The sequence below is a fragment of the Marmota marmota genome, unplaced genomic scaffold (genome assembly GCF_001458135.2).
Source record: "Marmota marmota marmota unplaced genomic scaffold, marMar, whole genome shotgun sequence".
NCBI lineage: Eukaryota > Metazoa > Chordata > Mammalia > Rodentia > Sciuridae > Marmota > Marmota marmota.
In genome coordinates, this window is record NW_025999982.1 from 25,190,355 (window position 1) to 25,205,928 (window position 15,574).

The window sequence follows — 15,574 nt, forward strand, 5'->3', positions numbered from 1 at the left end:
CGAAGATGATTGGAAGAAGATGGTGACAGGGAGATGGGGGGTGGGGTGGTTTGGGGGGACCTAGCAGAAACTGGAAAAAAGCCAGCCCCACTCAGAGTAAAGAGAATCTCTTTTAAAAGACAATAAATGTAATACTTAAAGCAGGAAAGGCAAATAAGCATGATCTTTACTAAATCTGGATCATAATTAAACCAAGATAATCTGTGTACATCACTCACAATTTTCACTTGTAAATCCTTGTAAATTAACAACAGACATTTGAGAATTAATATGACTCCATGGTCATTTATATACCACAGCTATATCTCCCCAAAGTTTATAATCTCCTTCAGATATATCACTAACAAAATATTCTCTTGTAAAAATTTTAAAAATGTTACATCTCAGATGTAATTACTATGTTTATGCATGTTGAGGTGGTCATATTCCAGCTAGCCTCAACACTTTCATTTAGCCATAAGATACATGAGTTGTACCATAACTGTAAAAGTTTTAACAATCCTTTCAGATTTTATGTTTTAATTCCCAATAAGCTCAATAAAGCTGCCCTTTAAGGATTAGAATCACTTTACATAAAAGTATTCACACAGTTACACAAAATATTTCATGACTGGGAATCATCCAAAAAAGTTGCATAATGTGATCTAGAATAAGGGTGAGTGATACTTCTAAATAAAAACCTGCAGTTTTCCTCCTCTCAAGTCCATGGAGACCACCAATGTACACTCTGATTCTGTAAGTTTGCCTTTATTAGATTCCACATAGAAGTGAGATCATGCAATATTGTCTTGGGCCTGGCTTATGTCAGTTAGCAAAACGTCCTTAATCCTCAACACTTCCTTGTGCCTGACCAGTCCCTCACCCTCATTTCTCCACTTTGCCTCCCTCCAACTCTCAGACTTCTGACCCTAAAAAACTATCTTAAATACCAAATCATTTTTTTCCACCTCCAAATAAATGACTTTTTGTTTGAGTATCCTAAAATAAAATGTATTACTTTCTCTTTTGGAAACCAGTACCACATTCTACATAATCCAAAATATAGAATTTATCATAATCATTAAGAATCTGGCCAGGCATAGTGGCATGCACCTATAATCCCAATGGCTCTGGAGGTTCAGGCAGGAAGATCATGAGTTCAAAACCAGCCTCAATAACTGTGTGGCACTAAGCAACTCAGTGAGACCCTGTCTCTAAATGAAATACAAAATAGGGCTGGGAACGTGTCTCAGTTGTTGAGTGCCCCTGAATTCAATCCCTGATACTCCCCTCAAATAAAAGAAAAAAGAAAAAAACTGACAATCTAGACTAGTACCTATGTTTTGTTCAAAAACAAAAAAAAAGCATACAGATAAGTGATATTTATAAATAAAACTAATGATATGATTTACTTTGTGAAACTTTAAAATCTCTCTAATCTGTTTTAAACATGCAATCTAAAATTCCTTATAAAACACAGAGAAATATTTACTGCCCCACAACCGCAATAGCCCATTTAAAGACTAAAAGGGCTAAATGTCATGGCCTCAACATTTAAAGTATGTTAATTCTAAAAGTCTCTGGAAAATGAAAGTTTCACAGGAGTCATTATAAAGATTCACTGAGATGGCAGTAGTCCTGGGAAACAGAAAAAAGAAAGTCACATGAGTTGGGTTCAATCTACTTAAAATAATTCAAACTTTTTTTTTCTTTCTTCTTTTTTTTTTTTTTTGCTTATTCATATTCAGCACATGCAATTTTTCTTCCAATGGAAGAAGAACAAGTTTCAATTAGAGCAGGGTAGATCCCTAAGCTTTAGCTAGACAAATTTTTACATGAAAACCTTTGTCCCAGCACCTTCAGATTCTGAAAAGCCAAGTGCTGTTTGAAATAAAAGACCCAAAACTGTGTTTGTAGCAGTTGAAATCAACTAACAAACCATAAAATTTGCTTATCCTAAAATTCTTATCTTCTCAAAAAAGCATGATCTAATTAAAAATATGCTGCTAAAGAACAAAATATGATACCGTATTGTGATTCTATCCAGCATCTCCACAATATTATTATTTATTCTAAATATTGAATTAATTCAAAGAGAATAATACATGTACTTAAATAATGTGGAAGGAGAAACGTGTCTATGCCTTTTTCAAAAGAATATGGAGCCTCTCTCATAAATCTAAAAATCAGACACAAATTGTTTCTGATCAATTAACCCTACATTCAGAAGATGAGAAGAAACAAAAGTTAAATGAATAAAGGGATCTTTAACAAATGTTTTGTGACTTTTTTCATTCTAACAGAACATACTCTCTGCCATGTCATTGACTATTCTCCATCAACATTTTTTACTTAGAAGGAACCTGTTTTAATTTATTTAACCATTATTATGGGCTTACAAAATTCTAGAAACTGTAATAGGATCTAAAAATGCAAATATTAGTGCTGCTTTCCAAACATATAATTGGCAACACAATGTGGCTAAGTGTGATAGAAGAATTAGCAAAATACTAAGGGGACAGAGAATGAAAGATAATTAGGCAGAGTATTCGGAGATAGGCTCACAAGAAAAATGACATATAAGTTACATTTTCCAGGAGAGTGACAAACTGGTGCCTTGATTAGAACAGCTTGACTCTAAAATAAGTGTCAAAGTGTCTTAAATATGTAACATGGAAACATAACTTGCTTTTTATGAGCATGAGAATTTATGTTAAAATGCCAAAGGAAAAAAAAAAAACTATAATAACATGATAAAGCACCAAAATGTAGAATTCTTAAGTTTATGTAAAGGTTTAAACTTAATTATTGATTGGCATTGTAGGAAGGATGATGCTTCAAAAGTGATAGGCTGAATAATCTGAATCAATTCTCCAAATGAATTTAATATCTTCAAAATCTTAAAAACAACAAGAGTCAAAAGAGGGAGAAGCTGTTTCAAGATCTAAGAGACACTTGAAAGTAGGAAAAGAAAGTCTAGCATTTGAGTTTCTGTTATTCTTTTTTTTTTACTGTATTATTTTTTTTAATTTTGTTTTATGCAACCTATTTTATTTTTTATTTTATTTTATTTTATTTTTAATTTTTTATTGTGGGTTGTTCAAAACATTACAAATTTCTTGAGTTTCTGTTATTCTTGATGCATCTAAACACAGAAGACACAGTAAAGGGGTCAATCAGGTAGCATGTAACCTGTCCCTGGAACTACAAAATGTAGGGTCAATGACAGTTAAATCATAAAAAGAGGAAAGGCATACCAACAGAATGCAGCCCTCAGTGGATAGCAGCCATGCTGCTAGTTCTCTGAGCAGTTCAAATCACTTCCTGCCTTGACATATGATTAAAAGAATAATTTTTGAATCTCTAGTGCTAAGGCAAATAACAGAGCAAAAGAAGACCTTTTTTTCAGAATCAGATGTCATCATCACAGACGAATAATTATTTCTTCATGTAATTTTCTTAATAACAATGTCTAGCACACAAAGAACATCAGGTATATGAACAAAGATAAGGCAATGTGGACAGAACCAACACAAACAACAGAAAAGGAATACTTTTTCATAAAGTGTGACTCGCAGCAGTAGCATCCTTCCTCTATCTTCACCTTTTTTAAATCTTAACGTGTTCTTTGAGAAAGAAATGCATAACCATTAAATTAAATAATCTCATTAACCAAGGATATTTTAGTTTAATTCTGATTTTTCAAGAAATAATATTGAATAAATATTTTGCATGGAAGATATATATGACCACATTATAGAAGATCCACAAATACCTGAAGAGAATACAGAGGTATAAATTATCATGCAGCCAGGTATGTTAGTACATGCCTATAATCCCAGCATCTGAGGCGGCTGAGGCAGGAGGGTCACAAGTTCAAAGCCAGCCTCAGAAACTGAGAGAGGCCATAAGCAACTTAGTGAGACCCTGTCTCAAATAAAACACAAAAAGGGCTGGGGGATGTGGTTCAGCAATTAAGTGACCTTGGGATCAATTGTCAGTACCAAAAAAAGAAAAAAAAGATTATCAGGGAAAGATGGTATTCAATACCTATGGAGATAAAATTTGAAACTAAAAAATTTGTCTAGGAATTGGGAAATATTTAAGGAGGTACATGATAGATTTGAAAAAAGAATCAAGCAGAATATCTAGAAATACAAAAAATCCAATAAAACCTAAATGGACAGAATCAGCTGCAGATAAAACATAGACAAATTGAGAATTAATAAACTCGGACTTTGTAGAAGAAACTATGAAAACCAAAAAAGAAAAAAATCATATAAAAAATTCAGAAATCAGAGCAAAAGGATCTAACATACATTTTATAATAGTTCTATGAGAAAAGAGATAAAACAGAGTAAAAGTAAAAATATTAACAATTGCTTAGAAAGGTTCCATAACGGTTGAAAGACATCAGATCACACATTCAACTTTAAAGTCAATCCCAAGAAAGACAAAAAGAATCCATGCCCAATTCCAACAACATGAAAAAAAATCAATATATAATTAAATTTAAAAGACTAATGATCAAAATAAAAGATGCATGCCAATAAAAACTAGTTATAGAAAACATTTTTGAAATTGGGAAATTTATATGGAAAGGATATTATGAGCTCATCATTAATTTTCTTCAGATTGATGATATACTATAGTTATGTAGGGAAATATATTTATCCTTAAGGGATACATGCTGATGTATCAGGTAAAAAAGTTTCACAATACCCAAAACCTACATTAAAATTATTTAGAAAATTATATTCATTCATTATATAATTACACATAAATGATATATAGAGAGAAAACATAATTCATAAAATGTTAATGATTAACTTGTACTTTTTTTTTTTTTTTACAACGTTTCTGTATGCTTAAAAATTTCAAAATAAAATGTTGGAAACAAGGGAAAAAGAAAAAGAGAATATAATATAAGTAGGTAGAGGAAAGAAGAGATTTTCTGGAGGGGAATATTAGTGGCCTGAACAACAGCTTCTCAAAGCAGCAGGACAAACCAGAACGTAGTCCTCAAAGACTGAAAGAAGCCTAGCATGGTGACGCCCACCTGTAATCCCAGCAGCTCTGGAGGCCGAGGCAGAAGGATCTAGAGTTCAAAGCCAGCTCAACATCAGCAAGGCACAAAGCAACTTAGTGAGATCCTGTATCTAAATAAAATACAAAATAAGACAGGGGATGTGGTTCAATAATTGAGTGCCCCAGGATTCAATCTCTAGTACAAAAAAAAAGACTAAAATAATGTAACCAGCAATGTAGAACTCTGGATCAAATCTCTTTCAAAATGAAGGTGAAAAAATGACTGAGCCAGTCAAACTAAATAATTTACGACCAACAAACTGAAGACATTGAAATATTAAAACTGAATGTTATTTCTTCCTCAGCAGTACAAAAATTATCTCAGATAAAAGCACAAAGATGAAGGGACAAAGCAGAACAATGAAATAGTAACTAAGTGGAGAAATCTAAATGATTATGTTCTTTACAAAACAGATTTTAATGGGACAGACATATATTCATACATACACATGCAAGTATATATGCATATACATAAATGTATATATATATCATAGGTACACTCACATACATGATTAAAGCATACAGTAAATACAGCAGATAAACCCAGAGGGCAAAGTATTCTAAGGAACTTAAACTCATTAGAAAGAAGATGGAAACTGCAACTAACATTAGACTATTATCACTCAAAAATTAGAAATTCCATATTACAATTTCTAGGGCAATGAAAGAAAAAAATGAATAATGATAGTTTGACAGCTGAATACACATGAAATAATACTCAACAACAACAAAACCAGTTGAGTGTGGCTGCATATTCCTGTAATTCCAGTGACTCAGCAGTCTGAGGCAAAAGAATCTGGAGTTCAAGGCTAGCCTTTGCCTCAAAATAAAAATAGAAAGGTCTGGGAATGAAGCACAGTGTAGAGTGCCCTTGGATTCAATCCCCTGGACTGTTTAAAAAAAAAAAAAAAAAAAAAAAGCCAAAAAAACATGGAAATAGCAACCAAGTAAGGCATACAGAAACCACTTAAATATTAATTATTTAAAAACAAATACACCTGTGATCATTTTAATAACAATTAACAATGACATTAAAGCTTCAATTTAAAGAGCTTTGTCAGATTACAAATAATTATTAGCTTTTATTTAATAATTAAGAGACCAGTTAACTATGAACCATCAATTTCTCTCCTAGGTACATACTCAAAGGTAATAAAATCACCAACTCATAAAGATATCTGAATTGCATGATTGAGGTATTAGTAGCAATACTTAAGATGTGACAATAATTTAAATGTCCATTGATGGATATATGAATAAAGGAACTGGTGTGTGTGTGTATACGTGTGATTTTTCCCCCCAATGGAACATTATTTAGGCTAAAAAAAGAAGGCTAAATAACACATTTGCCTCAACAGAAATGAACCTGGAAGACACTGTGCTAAGTGAAATAAGACATATAAAGAAAAACACTGCATGATCTCACTTTTGGGTAGAATCTTAAAATATGTTGAAATACAGAGACAAATAGTGAAATAGTGGTTACCAGGAACAGAATTTGGGGATTGGTGGAATGGGAAGATTTAGTTCAAAGGCTACAAAAGACATGTTGAGTAAGTCTAGAGATCTAATATACAACATTAGGAATATAGTTAATATTATGGTGCATTTGGAATTTCACTAAATGAGTAGATTTTAGCTTCTTTTGCCTGCCTCCACACACAAATGACTCCCTATGCAAGATGCTAGATATGTTCATCCACTTCACAAATGTTACAGATTTACTATCTAGACACAGCTTGTAACATAACATTGTATAGTTTACATATTTATAAAGATTAATAAAAAGAATACTAAACTATAAATAACCAAAAATAAATTAATAAACACTTAATTGCATGGTCTTAACCTTTATGAAGCAAAAGATGATGGTGTTCTATAAAAGGAAAAAAAATAGAAAAAAACCCACTGTCCACATTGGAGTTAAACTTGATTTGCTTAGTAAACTGATACATTGATCAGAAAAAAGAATCAAGACTTGGATCAAAACAAATATAAATTAACCTCATGGACATATACACCACTAATTTTATTGGTGCACACAAAGTTCACAAATGAACAAAATTGACCCTGAGTCCAAAACTAAGTTTTACCAATTTTAACAAATAGAAATAATAGATGATATCATTGGTTACAATTGTTGGAAACATTGAGCAAAAATAATTAGTTAAAATTATTAGACACCTTTGCAAATTTGGAAGTTAAGGCAAATAATTTTCTATAATCCACTGACACACTGACAAAGACAGTAGAAATTGTAAAATGTTTTAAACTGAAAAATAAACATAAAACTTCAGAATGTGTGAGGTAGGAATGGATTAGGTTCACCTCTTACGCATAAGTATTTTGAAAATTTGCATGGGATACTGTGTGTGTGTGTGTGTGTATGTGTGTGTGTGTGTGTGCGTGCGTGCGAGTGGTATATACAGGACAGTGACTATGTAAACCAAGTTCTCTTGTGTGTTATTCAGATGAAGAAATGGCTATACCTTCCTAACATTGTTAGAAACAATTATGTAGACTTACTAGGAGATTAAATACCAGTTTTCAATCTAGTAACATTTTCTGGATTTCAAGAATTATTTGGATATATACAACTTTCTCCTTACATTCCATCTTTAGAGTTACTCCTTTTTAATTTTTAAATAAGTGTCAGCCCTAGTCATTTCTAATATCTATATGAAGTACCTAAGAGTAGCTTAGGTTTCCATTGTTACTGACAAAAATTAATAACTTAAAAATTAGTTAAGCAAAAACTTTTGATATGAGACTTTGTGACTGAGTTATGCTGCCATGGAATAAACGATGACCCATTATCCAAATACCAATAAAGAAAAGTTGCATCCTCAAATATATCCATACTTTCCCTAACAGTATAAAAATAACCTACATTTCCTAATGCTTGTCTATCATCCCTGAATTGGGTTAGTCTTAGTTTCAACATTCCCTCTAAAAGTGGCTGATCCTGTAACTCCTAATTGAGGTTGATTTTATCCCTAGGGGATATCTGGTACTATGCAGATATATTTTTATTTTTCATAATTAAGAGGAGATATTGGTATTATTCAGATTTTTTTCATAATTGAGAGATGCTAATAGCACTGGGGTCAGGAGAAGTGAGAAATGCTGTCAAACTTCCTACAATTCACAAAACAGCCCCCCAAAATATTAATTATCTATCCTAAAATGCCAATAGAACCACATTGAGAAACCCTGGTATAATCAGATCGATCTGGAGAATCTTCCCATACTACAGGTCTTTCTGTGAAAATAACTTGTATCATGTTCCTTTATATTTCTAGATTAGACAGAGATCATCCTTAGCATAAGGAAAAAACTGAAATAAGTCAAAACTCTAAGGCATAAAGCTTAGGATCTATATATCTGTGAACTCAGTATAATTTTAGGGAACTACGCACATTTCCTTGAAATAACATTTTAATCATATCTGATAAGTAGAAGAAACATGTCAATTTAGGATGTGTTCATTTAAATAGGGACTTAAATATTAAAATTATTTTATATTTTACACACTGGTATTAGAAACATAATGGTCTTCATGAAACCTGGAGATTTCCTGTATGTATGTCTAGAGACCATGAATCTGGAATTAACATAGTAGAGGACAAACTCATTCCTTGCTAAAAACCAGAATATATTATGTGTTCTTTAATATGCAGCATGCAAACCTGAAAGAGGCTAGTTTGTTTTACCTATAGGTATAAAATGTATTTCAGCTCCCACTTTTCTTTATATATGTCTATAAAATATCTAAACAAATGTTTAATAAAATTGTACATGATAGTTTGAGGTTACTTTTTAGTTATATTCATCAAGAAAATTAAATGACAAATATGATGACCAATAAAGCCCCCAAATGATAATATTTTTAGTGTTCTTCCACCATTAAATCAACCACAGACTCTAAATTGATAGATTGCTGGAATTTAAAATGTAAGGAAATTGTTTAAAAAACAAAAAGTTAAAATTTCCAGATCACCTGGGACTTCCATTTGTAACAGGGCAACATTTTTCCCCTCTTTCTAAAGTTTATTTTAAACAGACTATAGTAGTATAGTGGTGGCTATCACAGAATTCAGAGCCAGACTGCCAGAAATCAAATTATGCTTTGCTGCTTCAGAGCAACTGACAAGATGCAACACTCAGAAAGTGATGCCTAGCACTGAAAAGAAAATACCTAATCATCATCATTGTATTTAAATTAATGTTCAAATATTATTATTCACAATTCAATACTCTCCAAAGCCTTTTGAAAGTTAGGAGAAAATGACCAATTCAGGATTCAGGGTCAATTAAAAACTTAAACTATGATCATTTCAGGTCGACTAAATCAGGTGCTGCTGTATCATTAGGAATTAACAACACATTGTTAAAAGCCTTACTGGTTTGATTACTTTTACTTTTGTGAATAACCTAGGACCTTAATCACCGTATGATCAGCAGTTCACATTAATGTGTAAGAACTGTAATTTTCTAGAGTTGTGCCAAAGCAAATGTAAATGATATTCAAGGTGATTTTTTAAATATTTTAATAGAATAATGTGAATAAGTGTTAAACTGATTTGGATAATTATTGAGTGTTAACTTTGGGTGAGTATACATTTGAGTTTTTAAATACATAGGTTACCTTCAAACTTGTTCTAAGTCCTATTTCAGAGATTACAAATATTAAAATGTTTCAGGTAATATTAGGTATATCTTTTGTTTCTATTTTAATAGTCTCATACTCTAATTACTGTTTAAGAGGTACAAATGTAAGCACAATTGTAAATTTTCCCATCGATTTCAAATGTACCAGTTTATTCATCAGTAAAGAAAATAAAATCACCAACAATAGCTTGCATAAAAGCCTAATAAAGTATGTGTATCGAGCTGTTTTAGTCAGCTTTTTTACTGCTGTGACTAAAGGACTTGACCAGAACAATTGTAGATGAAGAAAGTTTATTTGAGGGATTATGGTTTTACAGGTCCATAGAAGCTGGCTCCATTTCTTGGGGCTCAAGATGAGGAGGAAGGTCATGGCAGAGGGAAGCAGCGAACATCATGGTGATCAAGAAGCAGAGAGAGAAACTCCACTCTCCAGATACAAATGTATACTCAAAACCATGCCCCAATTCCCACCTCTTCTAGCCACACCCTTACCACTTCAGTTAATCCCATCAGGGATAAACACACTGATTGGGATGAGGCTATAATTGGATCATTTCTCCTCCCAACTTTCTTGCATTTTCTCACATGTTAGCTTTTGGGGGATCCTCTCACATTCAAACCATAACACTAAGTATAGCCTAACATTAATTTTCAATATATATAAACTATTGTCTGCATGATATGTAAATTCCAAAGAAAGTAACCTTTCATTTTTTTTCTTTTGTTTTGCTTTCTGAAAATTACACATTTGCTAGAAGCATTTACTGTGTTTTCTTGAGATAAGGCAGGATAAATGGTCTAACTAATTATAACATACTGCTCCAGTCACCAAACTGTCTTGATTCCCTCCTGATGAATTCATATGAAGTGCTGTTAAAACATTTCTTATGAACATTAATTTATCATATTTCATATAAACAAACCAATACAGAGTTTACTAGATAAATGTTTTGAAATAACGTACCTTTCTAATGAGTTTACCTGTTGCATTCTATAAAGGGTAGTATTAAATTCAGGTTACATTTTCATTGTTTGTCATAAAAAGGAGCTATTGGAACAAATGATTATTCTTAGAATGGGGAATAACATTTTGCTTTTTACTTACACAGAATTTCAAACTGACATGAACAGTGCAGTTACTATAATGGTAATATGAGGGAATTTGTAGTATTTAGACTACAAGTGTTAGGAAGAAAAGACCTGTTCTATCAGGCTAAAACTTCTATTTCCAGTGCTCAAAAGAGCACTTAATAAATAGCTAGTTAATGAATAAACATAACAAAATGAGTCTAATTGTTTTCCCTTTCTATAACTGAGAATGGTTTTCATCCTACTCAATCCCAATGTATAAAGTTAAAAAATCATTACATTTTTGAGGAGTCCATTGAACATTTATGGAATAATTCATTAAGATTAAAACAGGAGATGTTACTAACCACTTTCCACTGAAAACATACATGAGACACCCACACCTAAAACCCAGTGACTATATACTGAGCATAGGCTTTATTTAAGCACACTCCTATATTCAGTAAGGTAAACAGAGTCTGGGTTTCTTTAGCTAATTTTGTTTTCCTATTTCAAAACTCTCAAAATTTCTTCACAAGAGTTGAGATAGGTTGGTTTTAACTGCTAGTAACAGAAAACAAACTCAAATGGGCTTCAATATGGAAACTGACTATTTTACATACTTTAGAAACCTAAAACTTCAGAATTAAAGCAAGCCACCAAGTAGCTAGAGGCCACCAACATGGCAGAATGCTGTCTCAGAGAACTCAATTTCTCTGCTCTACTACCGAACAAAAGAGAAGCCATCAGGGCCACAGCTCCTTGTGATGACTTTATATGAAAAGCAAGAAACCCCTCTCTGAGTCTTTCCTTTTATTCTCATTGCACCATATGAGGTTGAGGACAGTTACTAGGAAATGTCATGTGATAACTGACTACTTGGGATCTACCCTTGAAGCCAGTAAGAGAGCAGCTTCTGCAGAGCACAGAATGGTGTGAAGGAGGCTCATATTCCAGGGCAAAATTAGGCTTCTGCTGGACAGAGAAGACATCATGTATAAGAAAACAACATATACATCCCACTGCCTCCTCCCCAGGATACCCATTATCATCTCGGTGTTTCTAGACGCTTCAGAGGTGAAATGGCAATTTAATAGTTTTTGTTAAAAGCTATCAATATCACATTCAGTTCACAGAAATTGAAGGTTTAACTTTTAGTATACCATCAATACAGTTAGCTGTTGAGCCTTTTTAACATTTAAAAGAGTCTTTAAGAATAGCACAATTTTTTAAAATTAGGTCTTTTTTAAAGTGATATGTCCAGAAAATTAGGTTCAAGGCTGCTGTCTACAAAAAACATGAAATTAAATTCTGTTAAGATCTCTCTGACATTCTCAAAAACAGTTCCCTTCTCCTGAACTAGAACCTACAGCTTGGAGAAAACAGTTTCAAACAAAAGACTAAAGTCCCAGTTTGGCAATTCATCTACCTCTCACAGGGTGAAATGTAAATTTATCATTAATTATAACATACTTTTTTAAAAATATTTAGCAACTTGAATACAAAAGGTCAGTTCAAATGAGTCAAATAATTTATTCATTCAGTCAAAAATATTTAAGGAATACTTTCTCTATGCCAAGTATTTATGGACAAACTAATGAAAAAGACAAGAATCACTGCACTGTCAGTCTGCTTTAGCCACAGAGGACTCTGAGCAAGTCTGGTAGAGAGAATAGAAATTGATGTCACCACACACCCAAAGTTTCCTTGGCATTGACTGCCTCATTCCCTGACTTAGGCAATAAGGTAAGCAGTCACAGGTCCTTCCAGTGGAACGTCTGACCTCACCACACAATCATTATCTATTGTCAACTCTAATGGCTAAAATAGACTGGACAAAAATTGATGCTGAGGTTCTAGGTCACAGTAAAGATCCAGGACGTTCCCCTGCTGCACCAAAACCCAAGTAGAACAACCTTTCAACTATAGAAATACAGAAATGATTATCTTTAAAACACTAGCATACCTTATTTTTAAATTATGTGTTTAATAGCGATGACTATCAAATAAAAGATTTTTAAACATTATTCTGCAGAGTTCTAAAATACATTCTTTTACAAACTGAACATGTTTCCATTTGCTGGAGCTTTTCTGAGTCAACTCAAAATAAGAAAACACTGGACAAATGTTTCTATGGTCTGTTTCTATTTTAGATTCTCAGTTTAAAGATGATCATGTACTTGACACATTGAGTGGAAAGGAAAACTTCCAAAAATGTTACTCTTTTTCCACTTTCAAACCCAACCCACCTCTGATCTCTATTTTATATTTATCTTTCCACTGCTTCCTGACATTCTTTGAGTGTTTGGATCTTAATACTTGATCAACTGGTACCATGAACTTTCACACACCCATAGGGATATTTTTTCCTTCAGCCACATGTTAATTTTAGAATCTACCCGCAGCCTACATTCTCTGTCCTTTAGTGACACTGAAACATGAAGTCCCCTTCTCATCTCAAAACTTTCTGATAATAATTATTATAGAGAATTTTGGTTTTAGGTTTTTCTTCTGACCCCAGAATTATATTTATTTCCTCCAGGATTAGATATTATGTGGACTTGACTTCTGTTTTCTCACTGACTGTTCCCAATGTCCGTCTCAGAAAGGTAAGAAAAATCCAGTCTCTCCCCTTAGAACTGGAGGGAACTATCCGTTTTCATTTAAAGATGAAAACATTAAAAAAAATAAAGGGCAAGAACAGCAAGTTATTTCCCTAACTCATCACCATTTACCTCCCCAAAATAAACAACATACAATAACTCTTCATGGTAAAATTTAGAGATTTACCAAATATTAAAAACATAAATGGAAAATAATTTGTGGATCAAACATTTTTTATTTCCCATTAACTAGCACTGTACTCTCAACTTAGTCACATTATCTATCTAGACTCTCATTTTTAATATCCCAGAAAGAATACTAGATCATCTTCATGATCTCTCCATAGGCTATTTCTGTTTACAGAATTCGCTTAGTGAAAGTAATCATTAAAATTGTTCACTGTTTTGGCACAGGCTACTAACTTACTTTCAAAGGAATTCTTAATTGCTACTTATTTTTTTTGACATAGCATAAAACTATGCCACATGATATAATGGGTCAGTTCCTTACTAATTGCTTATTGCATAATATTCTATGCTTCAAAAACAAAGGAATTTTTTTTCTTTTGAAAGCTTCATATCTTAGGAACATATATTCTTGTAGTAAGGAAAAAATTTCAGATTAATCAATGAACATTACTAGTTGAATTTCAAAGAGCAGTATAACAAAAACAAACTTAAAGAATTTTAAATGATCTACTGAAAGTCCTGTCATATCAGAATCTAAATGAGTAACTGAATTTGGACATATATAAAGAGTTCTAAATGGGATATTTTGTACAATAATATCAAAAAGTAGAAGTGTTGGGGTGGGGATAAATGTCTGATATCTTTAGAAAGCAGTTGTTAGTCCTAAGAAAAAATTATAAGCTGAGAAGATCCTAAAAATATTTCAGAATATGCACAATATAATGAAAGGGAATGAGAAAAATATACCAATTGTTCTCACTAGAGGGAAAACCTTCACCATATCTGAAAATCAACACTGTCCATTGTTCTGTCTCAACCAAGAAAAAGATGGTATGCTTCCTTGGCAGGGCATAGATGATATAATTTTTAAAATGTTCAAATTTCTTACATGTCAGTTTCATTTGGTATATATTAATTGTTAGATCCATGTGGTCTGGAATACATTATTTGGCACATTAGTTCATCAATAACTATGTATAGGAAAAATATACTTTATGTACAGGATGTGTTGGTGCTGCTAGTTACTCATTTTATAAGAGGCCTCATATCAGAGAGACTGACTGATATAGAGCATGACTGATTGCTATATTTTATAGAAAGTATATATTTTTAACTCTATACAAAACTTCCAAATTGTGTCTAGACTAGTTTTTATTATTTAATCATCTTATGAATATTATTCCTTTCTTAGGTGATGAGCTAAGCATTATGCTTAATACAATTTCTACTTACAAAACAAAACTGTTTCTGCAAAAATATATAAGAACTAAAATTAGTTCAGGAGAGAAGGAAAAATCTTATTCACAGAAGAATATAAGTTACTAAGTGTCAAAAAACTGATAATAATCAAATTACCATATTCAATCCTCTGAGTAACAATTTATTCAGACAATCATTATCAATAGATGCTAAGACCATTAGGTAAAGATTTTTAGGAAAAATATACACACACAGCCATAAAACAGATTATTTAGAAATCATAATTGGAATTGTTTAACTTTTAAAATTGATATATCAGCACCATATTAAACAAATGAAGAAAGTATAAGCAATGATGGGACAAGGTGAAATCATTTACCACCCAAATGTATGAGTATGAGAAGCTTACAGTTCTTATCAGTATTTTTACTAAAATATTTAACCTGAGCGCCTGCCAGGTAGGCGGAACGGTGACCACCGGCAGAAAAGGCCCAGTGGCCCACGGCTGAACAGCGCTTCCAATCACTCCTGCAAGGTAGGCGGGCTTGCGACCCACCAGCAGAAGAGGAGCAGCGGCCTGCTGAGAGGCAGAGCCGCCCCCTCCCCCTGCGCTGGCAAGGTAGAGGGAACTGTGAATATCCACAGAGCAGGCCCAGCGGCCTGCTGAGGGGCAGAGCCGCCCCCCACCCCCAGCGCCTGCCAGGTAGGCGGAACGGTGACCACCAGCAGAAAAGGCCCAGTGGCCCACAGCTGAACAGAGCTTCCAATCACTCCTG

At 33.0% G+C, this 15,574-nt stretch overlaps 1 protein-coding gene across 18 annotated transcripts in view; it reads right to left on the reverse strand.

The window, feature by feature from the left end:
- Positions 1–15,574, reverse strand: part of Khdrbs2 (KH RNA binding domain containing, signal transduction associated 2) — a 585,248-nt gene that overhangs the window by 520,709 nt on the left and 48,965 nt on the right. The window lies entirely within an intron of this gene.